The sequence below is a fragment of the Carcharodon carcharias genome, chromosome 4, assembly GCF_017639515.1.
Source record: "Carcharodon carcharias isolate sCarCar2 chromosome 4, sCarCar2.pri, whole genome shotgun sequence".
Classification (NCBI taxonomy): Eukaryota; Metazoa; Chordata; class Chondrichthyes; order Lamniformes; family Lamnidae; genus Carcharodon; species Carcharodon carcharias.
The window spans coordinates 186,560,912-186,581,341 of NC_054470.1; the positions used below are offsets into that span (position 1 = coordinate 186,560,912).

Below are 20,430 nucleotides of genomic sequence, written 5' to 3' on the forward strand. Positions count from 1 at the left end.
TTCCTTTTTAGTCAGTTTTGCTACATATTGAGATGTCTGAAATAGCTGTGTTGTGATCAGCCTTCACTCAGTGGGTAAATACTCTCGCCTCTGAGTCTGAAAGTTGTGGTTCAAGTACCACTCCAGAGAGTTGAGCATAAAGATTTAAGTTGACCGTCCCCCACCCTGTGTCAATGCTGAGGGGGTGCTGCACCATTAAAGGTACTGGCTTCAGGATGAGACATTAAAGTGAGGCCCTGTCTGCACTCTCAGGTGGATGTAAAAAAAAATCCCATGGTACTGTTTCGAAGAAGAGCATTCAGAGTTCTCCTTGTACTTCTGGCCAATATTTATCCCTCAACCAACATCAGCTTTGAAAAAACAGATTATTGGGTCGACATCACATAGTGGAGCTTGCTGGGTTTACTACGTTCAAACGACAATCAAACCATTGCTTACTGACCTATATTGACTCCTGCTGCACACCCCCCACCACCCCACCACCCCACCCCCACCCACAACACCCCAATGCCTGAAGTTTAACATTTTCATCCTCATGTTTAATTCACTTCATGGCTTCGCCCCTCCCCAATTCTGTAACCTCCTCCAGTGTTATATATCCCCTGAACTCTCTGTTCCTCTAGTTGGGACCTCTTGTGTGTTGCTGTACCATCAGCTCACCCTCTTTGCCTTTGCATTGACCACCTTGTTTTCAGCTGCTCTGAACAACTCTCTGCAATTCCTCCCTTCTATCATCATTTTGTCCTTCGAGACCCACCTCTTTGACTAACCTTTAAGTCACCCTTAGGAATGGCGTTGCCATCATTTTCCCCTGGACTCTGATGCGCCTTGGAATATTTCTTTTATATTGTACAGGGTACTATCTATGTACAAGTTCTTGTTGTGGTTAAGACTCACTAACCAGTTGAAATAGATTTGTCCAGATCCTAACTCACACCAAGTCCCATTCACCCCTGTGATCAGTGAGCAATATTAGCTCTTGGTCCGACATTGTCTCAAATTTAACATCCTTACCCTTCAGATCAAATCCCTCCATTGCCTTGCCCCTCCTGATCTCTAATCTCTTCCTACAAGACCTCTGTGATCTGCCAATTCTGGCATCTGGCACATTGGAGACTTCCTGTGACTTACCACTGGTGCCGTCAGCTGTCTAGACCCAAGTTCTGGACCATCCTCCCTAACCTCTCCACCTCTTTAACATATAACATTGGTCGCAGCAGCAGCATCTTGTAGTTATACAGCACCTTTCTCGTGCTAAAACATCCCAAGACATTTCACAGGAACTTTAAACAAAGCTTGACACCTTCAAGTCACATGGGGATTATTAGGGCAGATGACCAAAAGCTTGGTCAAAGGGGTAGACTTTAATGAGTGTCTTAAAAGAGGAAAGAAGGGTGGAGAGGAGGGTATTCCAGGTCTTAGGGCCCAGGTAGCTGAAGGCACAACTGCCAATGATGGTGTGATTAAAGTCAAGAATGTTCAAGGTGTTAGAATTGAAGGGGTACGGATATCTAAGGGCACTAGGGCTGGAGGGGTTTATAGAGATAGGGAGGGACGAGACACTGGAGGGAGTTGAAAACCAAGGATGAGAATTTTAACAATCAAGGCAGAGTCAATGTGGGTCAGCAAACGCAGGGGTGATGGGTGAACATTGCACAAATGAAAATATTTACTTCCACGCATTAAACAGGAATGTGAAAGCACTTTTAACATTAATAAGATAGCATGCTCATCACAAGAGCAGGTTGCTATCCTCAAATTAAACTTTGCAAGATAAAGCATTTCAAAGGCTGTAACGTTGTACAGGGTAAAGGAATGCAATTTTTCATTCAAGTACAAAATGAACCATCAAAGTGCAGTTTTCGCAACACACAGTGCAGTATCCATTTTGGGAGGGTTTCAAATACACGTTCTCAGGGATTGCTGCCACAATGGGCATTGGGAGAAGCACTTCTCGGGCTGAATTTTCCTTCTGGTTTGAAAACCAGACCTGTGCCCTTTTGCGGCTCGCAATATGCACACCCGACCCCTGTGTGGCTTCACATGGGAATTTGCTCTTTTCACATGGGGGCCGGGTTTGCAGTGCATTTTGTGAGGCGCGACATGAGGCAAATGGGTTGCGGAGGTGGACTGGTTAAAAGGCTTGCCCACACAGCAGCCCAGCTCCCAACCTTGTTTAAAGGCTCCCTAACCTCAGCTCAGTTAACACCTCCAGCCACCACATGTCACCTCTATGCCCTCATGCCATCCCACGCTGCTTTACATTCCCCATGCCACCTCCATGCCTCTTCACATCCTTCCATGCCAGCCATGCCACTTCACCTTCTCCATCCGCACTGAAACCCACCTCCGCACCCAGACCCAAAATCTGGCCCCTGAGCTCAGAAAATAGCATTTCCCTGGCCTGCAGGACTTCACTCAAAAAAACTTGCAAGTCATTTTAGTGGCAATAATGGCCAACAGTATGGATCTTTGGTGCTTTACAACAATGACTTCACTTCAAAAAGTACTTCCCTGGGTGTATGACGACTTTGGACACCCTGATATCAGGAAAATCCAAGATTTTCTTTGCTTTCTTAGCAGTATTGATAGAACATTTTTTTTTTTATAATTCGCTCATGGGATGAGGGCGTCACTGGCAAAGCCAGCATTTGTTGCCCACCCCTAATGAGTATTGATACATGGGCAGTAAAGAGTCAACCATGTAGCCATGGGTCTGGAGTCACATTTGCACCTGAGTGGGTAAGGATGGCAGATCCACTCCCCTGAAAAGAACCTTAGTCAATCAGATGGGCATTTATGACAATTCAGTAGTTTCATGGTCACCATTACTGACAATCACAGAACGATTACAGCACAGAAGGAGGACATTCGGCCAATTGTGTCTGTGCTGGCCTTTGGAAGGAGTAATTTACCTCATGCCACTCTCCCGCCTTCTCCCCATAGCCCTGCACGTTCTTCCTTTTCAGATAATAATCCAATTCCCTCTCGAATGCCTCAATTGTCCCTGCCTCCACCACACCCTCAGGCAATGCATTCCAGATCCTAACCACTTGCTGCGTGAGAAAACTTCTCCTCATGTCTCCGTTGTTTCTTTTGTCTTACATCTGCGCCCTCTGGTTCTTGACCAATGGGAACAGTTGCCCCCTGTCTGCTCTGTCCAGGCCCCTCATGATTTGGAACAACTATATCAAATTTCTTCTAAGCCTTCTCTTCTCCAAGGAAAACAGTCACAGCTTCTCCAATCTATCTACGCAACCAAAAATATGAGCTTTTTATTCCATATTTGTTTAATTAATTGAAATTAAATTCCCTAGGCTGCCGTGGGATTTGAACACTGATTTCTGGATTACCAGGCCAGTAATGCATCCAGTATGTTACCATGTCGCAACCGAACAAAGATACCATTAATGAGAAAACTACTGAATGGCGAAAGCAAGAGAAGGATATGGTGTAAGGACTAGATGAAGTTGGGATGGAAGGAAGTTCATGTGGGACATAAATAGTGGCATGGACCTGTTGGGTTTAATTGGCAGTTTGTGTGCTGTAAGTACACTGCAATTATGCTTGGTCACACCAAATCACCTGCCCAGGTATAATACGTGGTGAACTCAGTAAAAGAACGTAGAAGGGTAGCCACATGTCAGTGTGCCAACTCGATGGCTTTCTGGATTTTTAACTCAGATTTTAAAGTTAATAGAATTCAGGCTAAATGTCAATTAATTCTCTTCTCTCCCACCACGAACACCACCGGCACCCATCCCCCCCACCCCACCTAACCTCCGCAATCCTTTTGTGCTTGACCAACCGTACAAATGGTGGCCCAAGCCCAGAATACAATACCAGCAAAAGCCGCTAATGTCAACGGAGACTGTACCTGGGAAAGGGACCTGGCATCACTTACAAGCAGGATGTGGGCAAACCTAAAGGCTGGTCAGTGCAGGAGTGCATCATTCTTTTGATATGGAAGTTGCCAATGCTCCAAAATTGACATGGAGGCCCCAGGAATTGAAGATCAATAGTTTTTTTTATTTTGTTTTTTATTCATTCACGGGATGTGGGCGTCACTGGCTAGGCCAGCAATTATTGCCCATTCCTAATTGCCCTTATTCAGAGGGAATTTAAGAGTCAGCAACATTATTGCGGGTCCGGAGTCACATGTAGGCCAGACCAGGTAAGGACGGCAGATTTCCTTCCCTAAAGGACGTTGGTGAACCAGATGGGTTTTTACGACAATTGGCAAAGGTTTCACAGGGTCATCATTAGAATTTTAATTCCAGATTTTATTTGAATTCAAATTTCACCATCTGCCATGGTGGGATTCGAACCCACATCGCCAGATCACTACCATGGGGCTCTGGTTACTACTCAGTGATAATAGTAATTGGCGGTCAAGTATTATCCAATCAGTTATGAAGAGATTGCTTGCTTCCCAGTGGCATGTGAACGACAGTGCCCTGTGAGAATGAACCTGTTGGGTGACAAATGGTGGGAGTAGGGCATTTGGAGGCAAGAGGTCCTGTGATGACATCTCCTGATATATGGACAACAGAGTTGGCAATCCCAGTTGATAAAAGAGTGGCAAGGTCTTAAATTGAATTGCTAGTTTGGACTGAGTTCATCATCAGAGTTGGGTATTGTATGGGGGAAGGGCCAATGTTCAAATAGCCACAGGCACCATGGATGTGGGTGAGGGACCCTATTCCGTTGGAGATTAGGTGGGAAAGTGGAGTTTAGGTAGATGATTAGCCAGGTTCATATTGAATGACGGATCAGGCTCAAGAGGCTGTGTGGTTTACTCCTCCTATATCTTGTGTTCTTACTGTCCAATGGCTCATGTTTGAGCCACGACAGGGTTGGGTGTGGGATTGGGAGTGGGGGAGATGTATTGTAATGGCTGCAAAGTCAAAATGGCCTGTTTACACTTTGGGCTTGTTGTTCAGTCCCAGCGAGTGGTCAGCCTGCCTTGGGAGTGGAAGCAGAGAGGTCGGGGGTTTAAGCTGCTGGGCCTCACATATGCTGGCTGAGGTCATGATGACCAAAAGTGGGCCAAGATGTTGGGCTACAAGAGTGCTGCCCCCTGGCACTAAAGGATTTGTCGTTGTCGCTAAGGCAAGTCTTCAGGAAGGGTGGGAAGCGGAAGCTAGGATGGGACTGAGGTCAGGGGAGGCCAGAGCTTCCCTAGAGTGCCCAGAGCTGCTCTCCCGGCCTACATGGAAAAAAAAACTAACATTTTGGATCTCCCGTTGTCCCTCCACTGGAAGCTCGGGTAGGGTTAACAACTCTGGTTGGCCACGGTCCTGGAGGTTTTGTGACGTGACCTCCCGCCCCAATCCATCCCAGCCAATAGATCCAATCTACCATTTTCATTACACCAAATAACTCAAGGGAATGGGCCTCATGTTCTTCGCCTTCCCGGCTAAACATTCGGTGGGGAGCCTGCCCTCGATAAAGCTGGCTGCCCGGCAGCCATTTAATGCTGGGAGCGGTGTTAATTGGCTTAGGGTGAGACTTCTGCCCCTATCTCACGAGGAAGTCCCGCCTTAGAGAGCGGCCGGCAAATCCTCTCCTTCAGGATTGCCCATCGTACCCAGCAGCGCCAGGTTTGAGTGGTGGCCATTGCTGGGATTACAGCCAGTCCCGGAGGAAGAGGAGGTGATGGAGGCTGGACTTCAGCTAAGTCCAGGGCATCGCCAGGGCCAGGTCGCAGGCCCGAGCGAGAGGGGCGCCGGGTTTCAGGTACCAGGGAGGGAAGCAATGTTAATAGGGTGGGGGGAGGGGGGTTTATGATCTTCTGGGGTGGGGCTCAGATGGGCACAGGGGACTCCGAAAGGAGGTTTCTTTCTTCTTGTCGCACACCAGCCTGTGCAGTTTACTTGCTTGGCCTAGGCCTTCCCTTGCCGCGGGTAATGTGGTGTTAGGGGCTGAATGAGGTACTCAAGCGTCCATTGATTGGTCGCCTAAGGGCCTCAACAGGCCCAAGGGTGGGCAGGCTGTCTGCCACCTCCATCAGCCTCTGTAAATTGGGAGACTGGTTGGGGCAGGTGGGTGGGAGCAGGAGGTCCACGTGCTGCATTTTATGAGCACTCCCCGGTCTCCAAACCTGCCAGTGGAGGGCTTTAAAATGCAGTTCTATGTCTTTTTTTCCCCCAAAATCGACCCCAACCTACCCCACCCACCACCACCCCTCCTCCTGCCACCACCTTCCGCACCCACAGCCCCATCCCCCACTCTCTCCGGGTTGCTTACAGCAATGTCCAGGAGATCAGTCATTAAATTCCTGAAGGGTTGGCAACTGTCCACTAAGGTCTCATGTTAATTTTACAGTCAGGCTCCCTAAACCCCCACCCCCATCACCTCCGACTCTGACCTCCATATTTAATGGGGTAGACGGAATGTAGAGTTAAGGCCACAATCAGATCAGCCATGGTCTTACTGAGTGGCAGAGCAGGCTCGAGGGGCCGAATGGCCTACTCCTTCTCCTAATTGGTCTGTTTGTATGTTCAAAGCAGGACCCCAGTCAGCCTGGAGACGGTTATCAATGTTTCCTGGCATTTTAAATGGGTGTTGGCCAAGATTAGGAGCCAGTGAATAAGCACTACCCCGATTCCCTGCCAGCACCTCCCCCAGCTGCCTGCTCCATTTGACTGTACCCCTAGCTGTGTGAGAGAGTGAGAAAAAAAAAACTTCATGAGCTTATGATTTATTTTGGCAGGAAAGATATGGTGAGACAGTATAAAGTAAAGGGAGAGCCTCTAAAGGAGGTGCAGGAACAGAGGGACCTTGGTGTGTACTTACATAGGTCATTGAATATGGCAGGACATGTTGAGAGAGCAGTTAATAAAGCATATAGTATCTTAGGTTTTATTAAGGGGCATTGAGTACAAGAGTAAGGAGGTCATGTTGAACTTGTGTAAGACACTAGTTAGGCCTCGTCTGGAGTACTGCATCCAATTCTGGGTGCCATACTTGAGGAAGGATGTGAAGGCATTGGAGAGAGTACAGAGGAGATTCACGAGAATGATTCCCAGGATGAAGAACTGTAGCTATGGGGATAGATTGGAGAGGTTGCATCTGTTTTACTCGGTGAAAAGAAGGCTGAGAGGAAACTTGATAGACGTATTCAAGACCCCGAGGGGTATGGGCAGGATAAACAGTGAGAAACTGTTCCCACTCAAGAAAACATCAAGAACGAGAGGGCACATAGTCAAAATAATTGAAAAAAGGAGTAAATGTGATGTGAGGAAATTTTTTTTCACCCAGAGGGTGGTTGGAGTCTGGAACAAACTTCCTGGAAGGTGGTGGAGGCAGGTTCAATTGAGATGTTGAAAAGGGAATTGGATTGCTATCTGGAAAGAGGGGAGGTGCAAGGTTACGGGATAATGCAGGGGAGTGGGATTAAGTGGAATGCTCTTTCAGAGAGCCAGTGCAGACTCGATGGGCTGATTGGCCTCCTTCTGCACTGTAAAGATACTGTGATACTAAGCTTAAAGCCACATTCCTGAATAAGAGCTCTACCAACCAATATAGGGGGAAAGAGAAAACGTGTGAGATGGAGCTTGAGGGTAGAGTTGGAGGGGTCGGATAGAGGAGGAACAATGAGCTCATCTCTTTCATTATTGTTCTGGTATAATTTGGCGAACGAACTAGGTCAGTCAAGTATTTCCTTCTATCCCTACGTCAATCATCTAAATGCTGAAAGGGACATTGCGAACACTGGAGAATCACTGCACATTTGGGCAGTCTATTGAAATAGAATAGATTTGAGAACCCATTCTATATGCACACACTGCTTTTCCCTTCAGAATTTTTTTAAGTCGAGGGGTTAAGGCTTCCCCTACGTTATGTGGGAAGAGTAGGTATATATTTCATTTTAAAGATGGCAGTTGATGGGTTACAGAACAAGAGCTCGAAGCATAATTGCAGGAAGCAGACTGCAAGGCACCAGCATTGACCCTGTAAGGAGCTGAAGATGGAGTGACTCTGAAAAGCGGATAAACCGTCTCAAGATAGACACCAACAGTCGTCAACCCTGCCCGCCGTTCTGTTTTTCTCATCAGAAGCCAGAACATTAAAAGCTAAGCTTTTTTGTAAAAATTAAGTGAATTAAATGTTTAATAGTGGTGCACTGCTGGAGGTACCACCTTTTGGATGACATGTTAAAACTCTGCCTGCCCTCTCAGGTGGATGTAAAAAATTCTCAGGACCCCTACTTTGAAGAAGAGCAGTCAGGTCCCCCCACCCTTGTCCTAGGCCAATACTTATTCCTCAGCTGTGATCGCGAAAAACAATCATCTCGTCACAAATTGCTGTTCGTGGGATCTTGCTGTGCACAGAAATTGGCTGCTGTGTTACCCTCTGTTACAACAGTGACTGCATTTCAAAAACTACTTCATTGGCTGTTAGGTGCTTTGAGATGGCTGGTGGTTAGGAAAGTCCCTATATAATTGCTAGTCTTTATTTTTAATTATTCCAAGGGATTTAAGAGGGCTGAATATTCTCGGTCCCATGTGTCAGTAGAATTCCCAAGCCTGGTTGTGAAGATGACACAGGCTAGGATTTTTTTGGTGGAGGCTGTTTATTGTTCGCCACAGAGCTTACTTCTCCACTGTAACCACAGACACCCAGCGGTGGCTGACTCTGCTTTATATACACATCTGAGTATAGTTAACTAATCAAACCCAACACCGTTCATCTTATTGCCTTAAACTACTGGGTGCTTAACATCCATCAACAGAACCTATTAGATATGAACACTGTGGAGGTGGGATAGGTGGCAGGACTGGCAGCAAACATGGACAAATGGGTGCCGGGTCAGCTACCAAATGCGTTCCCACCTCTGAGTGATTTCGAGGGAGGCAGGGTCAATGCAGCAGAGGCTACCCACCAAGCTGCAGCAGGTAGCCAATTATGCTCATTATTGGGTCAACTGGGGGAGAGACACTGCTGCTGGAACCTTCCTGACAGCAGCTGAGTTCCCTCGCTGTGGCCCCAACCTGGAATTAAATTGGCGTTGGCTTCCTGGCGGGAGGATGGTAGGGTGAATGAGAACGATCCCAGGAATGAAAAGCTTAACATATGAGGAACGTTTGAGGACTCTGGGTCTATACTCGATGGAGTTTAGAAGGATGAGGGGGGATCTGATTGAAACTCACAGAATACTGAAAGGCCTGGATAGAGTGGACGTGGGGAAGATGTTTCCATTAGTAGGAGAGACTAGGACCCGAGGGCACAGCATCAGAGTAAAGGGAAGACCTTTTAAAACAGAGATGAGGAGAAACTTCTTCAGCCAGAGAGTGGTGAATCTATGGAATTCATTGCCACAGAAGGCTGTGGAGGCCAGGTCATTGAGTGTATTTAAGACTGTGATAGATAGGTTCTTGATTGGTAAGGGGATCAAAGGTTACAGGGAGAAGGCGGGAGAATGGGGTTGAGAAACTTATCAGCCATGATTGAATGGCGGAGCAGATTCGATGGGCTGAATGGCCTAATTTCTGCTCCTATGTCTTATGGTCTTATGGGTGGATAATTGACATCTCTCCCACCGCCCCCTCACCCCAGCATGGACCTGCTGGCACATGATGGCTATAACAGGGCCACCCTGCAGAGGGGCTCCTTCTCTGCGCCGATAGCCGGACAGCTGTGGCCGTGAGAGATTTTTAATTTTCTTTTTACAATCCTGGAGAGGTTGCCTCCATTTTGAAGTGCCCTCACAGTCTTCCTGCCTGTCTCATCAGCTTCCACCATCCTGTCAGACCATATATTCCAGATCACGTTCCACTCATTCGAAGGAAATCCAGATTCCTCCCCTCTATTGAAAACAAGATGTAATTAGGTTCCCCCCCACCCTCAAGCTGAGTATGAAGCTACCAGCATTACGGGTTACAGCAGAGAATCTGATACATCATCCAGCTGTGGAAAGGATAGGCAGTAACTAAATCAACATCTGCCATTTAAAAACTCCTGGGGTTCAATGAAATGTTGCTCAGCACCTTTTTTAAATGTCAACACTGTCCCACAGATAAACACACACAGTGGCACAGCTATCATTAGGCCCCTATTATGCTTTACTAAAATCCTAGGCAAGTGTACTGTGCATTTTGAGGTCTAAGTTGTCAACTTGGCTCAATTGGTAGCATTTTCCACCAGGTCAGAAGGTTGTGGGTTTAGATCTTGTTCTGCCAATTGGAACAGCACGGAGCAGGGGCGTCCAGAACAAGGGGGCATAACCTTATAATTAGTTCCAAGACATTCTGGGGTGATGTCATGAAACACTTGTTCACACAAAAGGGATTGGAACTCTCCCACCCAAAAAGCTGTTGAGTCTGGGGTATACTGGAAATTTAAAAATTAAGATTGCTAAGTATTTTGCTAGGCAAGGGCATGAGGATATTGACCCTCTCACGTCCAACTGGGTACCATACCATAAGAGTACCATAAGATGTAGGAGCAGAAGTAAGCCATTTGGCCCATTGAGTCTGCTCCATCATTCAATGAGATCATGGCTGACCTGATAATCCTCAATTCCACTTTCCTGCCTTTTCCCTATAGCCCTTGATTACCTTACTGATTAAAAATCTATCTATCTCAGCCTTGAATATACATAATGACCCAGCCTCTATAGCCCTCTGTGGTAAAGAATTCCACAGATTGACTATCCTCTGAGAGAAGAAATTCCCTCTCATTTGTCTTAAATGGGTGACCCCCTTACTCTGAGATTATGCCCCCTGGTCCTAGACTCTCCCACAAGGGGAAACAACCTCTCCACATCTACCCTGTCAAGCCCCCTAAGAACCTTATATGTTTCAATATGGTCACCTCTCATTCTTCTAAACTCCAATGAGTACAGGCCCAACCTAGTCAACCTCTCTTCATAAGAAAATCCCTCCATATCTGGGATCAACCTAGTGAACCTTCTCCGGACTGCCTCCAATGCAGTCCAAAACAGATCAAAACTGTTCACAGTATTCTAGGTGTGGCTGAACTAGTGCCTTGTATAGTTTTAGCAAGACTTCCCTATTTTTATACTCCATTCCCTTTGAAATAAAGGCCAACATTCCATTTGTGTTCCCTATTACCCGTTGAACTTTTATATTAGTTGTTTGGTGTACAAGGACCCCCAAATCCCTCTGTGCTGCAGCTTTCTGCAGTCTTTCTCCATTTAAAAAGTATTCAGTTCCTCTATTCTTCCTGCCAAAGTGCATAACCTCACATTTTCCCACATTATATTCTATCTGCCCAGATTTTGCCCACTCAACCTGTCTATATCCCTCTGCAGACACTTTGTGTCATCCTCACCACTTGCCTTCCCACCTAATTTTGTGTCATCCACAAACTTGGCAATAGTACATTCACCTCCCTCATCCAAGTCATTAATATATATTGTAAATAATTGAGGCCCCAACACTGATCCCTGTGGCATCCTGAAAATGCCCCCCTTATCCCAACTCTCTGTCTTCTATTAGTTAGCCAATCCTCTATCCATGTTCATATATTGCCCCCAACACAAGGCTCTTATCTTATTAAGTAGCCTTACGTGAGGTACCTTATCGAATGCCTTTTGGAAATCCAAATATATTAAATCTACTGGTTTCCCTTTATCTATCCTGCATATTACCTCCTCAAAGAATTCTAATAAAGTTGTGAGGCATGATTTCCCCTTCATGAAGCTATGCTGATTCTGCTTGATTAGATAATGCATTTTTAAGTGCTCTGTTATTACATCCTTTATAATAAACTCTGACATTTTCCCATTGACGGATGTTAAACTAACGGGCTTATAGTTACAAAAACAAAAAATGCTGGAAAAACTCAGCAGGTCTGACAGCATCTGTGGAGAGAAAGACAGAGTTAACGTTTCAAGTCCATATGACTCTTCTTCAGAAAAAGAGTCATACGGACTTGAAACGCTAAGTGTCTTTCTCTCCACAGATGCTGTCAGACCTGCTGAGTTTTTCCAATATTTTTTTGTTTTTGTTTCAGATTTCCAGCATCTACAGTATTTCGCCTTTGGCTTATAGTTACCTGTTCTTTGTCTCCCTCCCTTTTTGTATAAGGGTGTTACATTGGCAGTTTTCCAATCCTCTGGGACTTTTCCAGAATCTAAAGATTCTTGGGAGATTACTATCAGTGCATCCATTATCTCTGTGGCTAATTCCTTTAATATCCTAGGATGCAACCCATCAGGTCCAGGGGTCTTATCGTGATTGCTTGATTTCACCTCTTTGCTATATATAAATAACTTAGGTATTGGAATGCAGAGTAAAATTCCAAAATTTGCTGATAACACCTTCATTCTCACTGTTTGCCATTCCTCCAAGTTTGGTATCATCAACAAATTTTGAAAGAAGTAGGGAATAGACCTTTGAAGGGGAAGGACATATTGAGGGAATGGTTAGCCAAGCATACAGCTTCATAAATAGAGGCATCATACATAAGAGTTATGCTGAACCTTTACGAAGCTCTGGTTAGACCACAATTAGAGTGTTGCATCTTGTATTGGTCACCACACTTTAGGAAGAATGTGAGAGTCCCTAAGAGGCTGAGGGAGAGATCACCAGAATGGTTCCAGGGATGAGGGATTTTAGCTGGAAGGCTAGGCTGGATAAGCTACCCGGGGTTGTTCTCTTGAAGCAAAGGGAATTGAGGGGAGATTAGGTGCTCAGGTTATGCCAGGTTTGGATAAGGAAAGGTGGACAAGGAAAAACTGGACCCAAGCTGATGGCTTGAGGACTAGGGGGACACATTCTGGGCATGTGGCATGAGGCAAGTGTGAGGAAGAGCTTTTTTTATGCAGTGAGCGGTAACGATCTGGACCTGCCTACAAGGGTGGTGGAACTGGAGATGACAAACGATTTCAATGATCTGGTTGAGGTCCTGCGTCCACCGTGATGAAGGGATCATGAGGGCAAAGTCACATCCCCGCACTGGCGAACCAGTGTATGAAAAGCCCCAAGTTGACACAGGACACAGGGAGATCAGGGGAATTAAGATGGAAAAATGAAACAGCCATTTTGGGATCAGCCACAATTTATTTGCAAGAACCCATTCAGGTCAGAGAAAAAAAAGTAAGTTCTGAATTATATCCTCATTGCAAAACATCTTTCGATGCCAGTTAATCTCCTTATTCAGTAATCCTGGCGTTGCTAAATTTAGCTTAAACTGCTGAAAACAGAATAGTCATTCTTGTGATATCTGCTGAAATTTGATCCAGGAAAACAGAGTGCAGCCAGAATCCCTAGAATTAAGGGAAGGCAATGGTTTGGAATGTTGCCATGGTAGCACAACAAAGCTAAATAAATAGAACGCTACAAAAATGGAGGAACTTGTACGAATTAAGGACATCTCCAGAGCCTGTTAAAAAGACGCATTTTCTCACTCATTTTCTTCAAAGAGAAAAAAAAAACCTTGCAATTGTACAGCAACTTATCCCATATCCCAAAGCCCTATAACAATTTTAAAAAAAATGCGACAAATGCAGCAACCTATTTGTGCACAGCAAGATCCCACAACGAGGAGGGTGACTGATTTAGTGAACCTGTGCTTTTGCTGATGCCGAATGAGGGAGGAATGTTGGCCAGGAAAGTTTTCCTTCCGCCGGGTAGGATTATGGGATCCGTTCGCATCAAATGGAATTGGATCTTGGTTTAACACTCCACCTGAGCCGGAGAAAGCCCAGCAACCGGCTGCAGGGAGGTGGGGTTAGAAAGGGCACCTGGGTGTCCTCGGGCTGGCATGGACAAGATGGACTGAATGGCCTCCTTCTGTACTGTAACTTTTCTATGGCTCTATGGTTCTAACCCAGCACTCCCCTCAGTGCTGCGGTGAAGCATCAGCCTGGATTGTGCCAAGCCTGTGGTGCTGCTTGGATCCACAAGCTTCTGACTCAGGAGAGGAGAGAATATCCATGCTAACAACTCTCTTCCTCCTGTCCTAAAGAAACTCAGAGATAACCCCACCCCACCCCACCTCATACCTTGCCCAAAGTGTTTATTCTCCACATGCGAGCCTAGACCTGTGTGACTTCATAGGTTGAGAATAAATTTCCACTGATCACCACAAGTGCATTGATAGCATGTTCCAACTCAAGTGAACATGAGGCAACTTAAATCAGATAAAGGCCTTGCCAACACTAAATCCTGGGGCAGGATCTTGCCTCAGGGCATCGTAAACAGTGATCGGGACTGGTTCCAGGTACCCAAACTGCCCTCACGGGGGAAACATTTTAACCCATTGTGATTGTCAGGGAGGTCCCTCCTTGATTGGGCTGGAGATGCGTTTGGCAGCTGGGTCCTCCAAGCTCCAAGGTCACTCAGAGGCCTTCCAGCCTCAAAAGAGCAGCAGGCTGTAAGGAGGGTAAATAAGAGAGAGGGTGCTTCGACATGGAAACGCCTTCGCTCCAACCCCTTCAGAAAATGGCTTTTGCAGCCAGGCCACCACTTTTGTGAGAAGGGGATGGGGGAGGGGGAGACCTCTAGTTGGCAGCTGGTGCATTCTCCTGAACCCAGGCGGTTAGGGAGGCCTCTAGGCCTGCCTGGAGTGCTGCTGCACCCCCTCACCCATCCCCCCCACCACAGCCTGTCGTTGAGAGGCACCTCCAGGCACCTAAACTGTCCCCTGCCTGAAGGCCGACAAGAAAATTCCAGTCAGAATCCAGCAATTGGCCTCAATTAGACCTTTCATGAGTCATGTTGGCTAACTCTGCAAGAATAACCCAGAGGCAGGGTCGAACTGGGGGAGCAGCACACTGACTAGTGTGGCTTGGGCCTCTGGATTAATAGTCCAGTGACATTACCACAAGGCCACTATTGACCTCCTAATAGTCATACAGTAATTAAAGAGGCCATTCGGCCCATCAAATGTGTGTGTGTTGTTCGTGTGTGTGTGTTGTGTATGTTTGTGAGTTATTTGTGTGTGTCTGTTGAGTATGTTTGTGTCTGTGTTGTGTGTGTTTGTGAGTTATTTGTGTGTGTGTTGTGTATGTGTGTGTGTTGTTTGTGTGTGTTTGTGAGTTATTTGTGTGTGTTTTGTGTATGTTTGTGTGTGTTTTGTGTGTGTGTGTGTGTTGTGTATGTGTGTGTTGTGTGTGTGTGTGCCTACCTCAGATCCTGGCAGTAGTTGAAAATCCAGCACATAGAATCATACAGCACAGCAGGAGACTGTCTGGTCCATAATATATACATACAGCTCTTTTGAAAGAACCTTCATGTGTGGCACTCCCCTGCTCTTTCCTCACAGCCATGCAAATTTGCTCATTTTCAAGTATTTATCCAATTCTCCGTTGAAAGTTATTGTTGAATCTGCCTCCACCGTTCTTGCAGGAATTGCTTAATAGGTTATAACAACTTAATGTAAAAAAAACTCATCTCTCCTCTGGCTCCTGAAAACAAATTATATATATATTCACCAACACACACACAAACACACATATGCACACACACACAAACACACACATGCACACACACACAAACACACACATGCAAACACACACAAACACACACATGCACACACACACAAACACACATGCACAAACACACACATGCAAACACATACGCACATAAACATGCGCACACAACACACACACATATGACACACAAACACACACTCAACGGGCACACACAATACACACATACATACAACACGCAGACATACAATGCACACACATACAATGCACACACATACAACACACAAAACACACAACTCACACAAACAGACACACACACAACACAACACACACAACATACAAACACACAACACACACATATACGCACACACATGCACACAAACACACGACACAGAACACACACACGTGCGTGCACACACACACACACATACAACACACACAACACACAAAATGCAAAGACACACACAAAACACAAAGGCACACACAACACATAAAGACACACACAATACATAAACACACACAAACACACACACATATAACATGCAAAATCACATGCACACACACACAAATACAACATGCAAACACACACACACACACATCACATAACCAACCACACACACATTTGTTGGGCCAAATGGCTTCTTTGATCACTGCATGACTTTAATTACTGTACGGCTATTAGTGGGGGCAATGGTGGCATAGTGGTAATGTCACTGGGCTAGTAATCCAGAGGCCCAGGCTAATGCTTTGGGGCAAGGGTTCAAATCCCACCATGGCAGCTGGTGGATTTTAATTTCAATCAATAATCTCGAATCAAAAGCCAGTCTCAATAATGGTGACCATGAAACCATTGTCAATTGTTGTAAACTCTCATTTGGTTCATTAATGTCCTTTAGGGAAGGAAATCTGCCATCTTGACCCAGTCTTCACTGGCTTTATACATTCCTATCCTGTTCCATCGCTGAACTGGGGCATGCCATGCAAATAAAAACATCACATCATCTCTATCTAAATATTCAAAAGATTAAAGATTTTAGTGCAGCTGCATTAACCACTAGTTTAGAAAACATGGTTTGCTGGTTATTAATCCAGCAATGGTGAGCACAGCTGTTTAACCAAGTACATCTAATCTCACAGGACCAACTCGCATAGGCTATTTATAAACGGATTTCCCTCTTTGCTTTTTTTCTTGCATTTCTCCTTTGAGATTCTCTCTTAATATTCAAGGACATCATGGAGGCCTCAAACTCAAAAGTGCTCGCCGACTGGCTATCTGATCAAATCCATGGCCTGACTGATGGTGTGACCTTCAATCAGTCGAGATCCTGCTTTGGACACGTTCAGCCCCTCCAATTTGCTTAATCTGTGGCCAAACTCTCTCCTGCAAAGGGCAATTGATGCTGGATCAATTGTTAATTTTCAAACTGGGACAGATTCCTGTTAACCGAAGGTGGGTATATGGAGTTAGGTTGCAGATCAGCCAGGATCTCATTGAATGGTGGAATAGGTTTGAGGGATTAAATGGCTGACTCCTGTTCCTATGTTCCTTGAAGTGACAATAACTGCCTGAACTCACAGGACATGTCACCCCCCCCCACCATCACCTCTCCCCAACAGCTTCCTGCTTCTACCGGAACCGGCTGCCTCCAGGATAAAACAGTAAGCTACCATTGAAGTCCGTCAGTATCAGTGAGGAAGGCCAGTGTTCCCAACACATTAGGAGTCACAGCCACGTGGGGTGGAATCATCCCAATGGCGGCTTCTCACGCTGTATTGTTGCAAACCTGCAGCATTCCCGGGATAAGCGGCGTTTCGATGTCTGGGCTCCAATTCACCTGCCACACTGTCACCTCGCCGCTTCACCACAGAATCACACAATTATTACAGTACAGAAGGAGGCCACTCGGCCTTCGTGTCTGCACTAGGCAATGCATTTAAAGTGCAGCCGCTCTCAGTGCTTCCAGCCCCAGGGCTGCAGCAAAGAAGACATGGCCCCAAAAGGCAAGAAGACTACAGCCCTTGAGCACCTTTTGGACACCGTGGAGGCCCCGCTGTGATGTCCTCTACCCTGGCTCTGACCGCAGGAGGGGCAGCTACATTACCACTCCAGCTTGGTAGGCGATGGCAGTGGTGATCAGTGCCAATGCTGCACAGAAGAGGTTGGCCATCCAATGCAGATAGAGGATGAATGATCCCATTCGTGACTCCAGGGTAAGGCAACCATCTCATCACTCTAAACTCACACACTCAAGCCCATCACACATTCACTGGCATCTCACTCACTGCCAGCTCAAGGGACATCACCACTCGCTCTCTCACACACACCCTCACATCTACATCTGGCCTCATCTCCTCTGGAGACTGCCTCCTCAGCCCTCACCATCTTGAGGCCACTTACACAGATCAACATGTCCCCCCACACACACCCTGGGTTACCCACCTTCCCCAGTACAACCCTCGCCCTGCAGCCTCTTCCCTTGCCTGAGGCCACTTCTCCCCCTTCCCCAAGCAAGCCCTAGCCCTGCAGCCATTGAAAAGCCACCCACACGTGGCTGATCTGGTAGGTAGAGACCTGCCCGTGGGCCCCCCTAAAAGTGATGTGTTGCTGCCTGTGAAGCACGACTGCGAGTGCTGACCGAAGCAAGATAGGCAAACAAACCCCGAAGTCCCAAGTGAAGTGCAGCCCGCCAACTGCGTGCCTTATATTTGCTGTTGTAAAACACGTTGGCGTGGTTTCCCGCCGATGTGGGCGGACGACCCAGCGGGAGTGGGGGGGGTGGGGTGGGAGATGAGTCCAGTGGGCTGGCCTTATGCTGATGTATTACAGTGAGGTTCCTGACATCTGATGGCAGGGAACCTGGCCCACCATCGGCGGGTGGAGCAGACAGTCACGACCTGGTGTCACGACGTCGTGAAACCGATTTTTGGACTTCCCGCCACATTGCCCGCTCGAGCCACCGAACACGCCTGACACCGGCGGGCACGGAAAATCCCGGCCATGATCAGGTAAGATAGGACTGGGAGTGGGCCATTCGGCCCGTCAACCCTGCTCCACCATTCAATGAGATTGTGAGCGATCTGTACACGTCAGTGACATCAGTGATTGAAGGAAAGTCATTTGACAAAATGTTTGTAGACTAATGTCAATCATTTACACCTTACAGAGCATGCTTTCTTCTACAAATGTCTCCACCCAGCAAGTATGTTGGTGCCCAGAGGACAGCCGGGTTTAAGGCAGTCATGAAAGAACCAGGAGGGGAGATGAAGCAATTTTTAGGTTAAAAAAAAAGCCAAGCGAGATATGACGATCTGGAATGCATTGAGTCACACAGAATCACACAGTACAGAAGAGGCCCTTCGGCCCATCGAGTCTGCACCGACACATGAGAAACACCTGACCTACCTACCTAATCCCGTTTACCAGCACTTGGCCCATAGCCTTGAATGTTATGATGTGCCAAGTGCTCATCCAGGTACTTTTTAAAGGATGTGAGGCAACACGCCTCCACCACCCTCCCAGGCAGCGCATTCCAGACAGTCACCACCCTCTGGGTAAAAGTTTTTCCTCACATCCCCCCTAAACCTCCTGCCCCTCACCTTGAACTTATGCCCCCTTGTGACTGACCCTTCAACTAAGGGGAACAGCTGCTCCCTATCCACCCTGTCCATGCCCCTCATAATCTTGTACACCTCCATCAGGTCGCCCCTCAGTCTTCTCTGCTCCAACGAAAACAACCCAAGTCTATCCAACCTCTCTTCATAACTTAAATGTTTCATCCCAGGCAACATCCTGGTGAATCTCCTGCTTGAAAGGATGGTGGCAGCACATTCAATCATAACTTTCAAAAGATAATTGGGTAAGTACTTGGAAAGAAAAACTTTGCAGATCTATGGAGCAAGGCTGTGAGCCTGGGATAAATTGGATATTGTTTTCAAAAGAGCTGGCACAGGAATGATGGGCTGCATGGCCTCCTTCTGTCCTGTATGGTTCTATTCTATACCCCCCCAACTCCTGTCCTGTATGTGCTGGCATGGGCTCTGGCAGAATAATACTCACTCAAGTCTCCAGTCTTGGCCTCATTGTCCAAAGAAGACTATTTAACCATAGTGAGCATTGCTCGATCCTGATTTTATCAGGATACACTGCATTTCCAGAGGATAACAGCAATCAGGAGTGGAAATTCCTGGCTGACTTTTTGTGTCCTCTCCCTAACCCAAAGAGAGTGGGACAGTAGTCTGGAAAAGATCACCATCTGACCACAGACTGGAAACCACCCAGCAAAGATAAGGGAAGACTTGCATCATAGGAGCACCTTTCATGAGTGCAGGATGTAACAAAGCAGGTTTCAGGCAATGAAGTAAATTTGAAGCGCAGTCACTGTCGTAATGCGGGGAATGGGCAGTCAGTTCGCGTACACCATAATGACCCAATAATCGTGATGCCGATTGAGGGATGGGTGTTGGTCAAGGCACCGGGGACAAACCCCCCGTGCTCTTCTGCAAAATAGTGGCTGTGGGATCTTTTGCATCCACTTGGAAAGGCAGACTTGAGATCTCATCTGAAGGATGGCACCTGCGACATTGCAGCATTCCCTGAGTACAACTCAAGATTATGGTTGTCAAGTCGCTGGAGTGGGACACTTGAGCTCGTGATTTAGAGGCAGGAATGCTACTCACTGAGCGATGGCTAAGGTAGTGTTGCAATTCCATCAGGAACGTCATGTCAATTAGTAGCAGAACCAAATCCTTGAAAAGTAATCAAATAAACAATTAGAAGAAATGGTGGCGTAGTGGTGATGTCACTTGAACAGGAATCCAGTCGTGCTAATGCACTGGGGGCATGGCTTCACACGGTAGCTGGTGGAATTTAATTAATAAATCTGGAATATAAAGCTAGCCTCGGCAATGGTGACCATGATACTCCCATCGGTTGTTGTAAAAACCCACCTGGTTCACAAATATCCTTTAGGGGTGGAAATCTGCCATCCTTACCTGGTCTGGCCTACGTGTGACTCCAGACCCACAGC

General features: G+C 46.6%; 1 protein-coding gene across 4 annotated transcripts in view; it reads right to left on the reverse strand.

Moving 5' to 3' along the window:
• The window catches only part of palld (palladin, cytoskeletal associated protein), a 373,397-nt gene that overhangs the window by 93,560 nt on the left and 259,407 nt on the right, over positions 1-20,430 (reverse strand). Inside the window, exon 2 of one of the 4 annotated variants that reach the window (XM_041186093.1) lies at positions 20,081-20,149. The exons of the other annotated variants lie outside the window; for them this stretch is intronic. The gene's annotated coding sequence lies outside the window, so the exon portion shown is untranslated. The remainder of the gene's footprint in view (positions 1-20,080; positions 20,150-20,430) is intronic. 4 annotated transcript variants of the gene reach the window in all.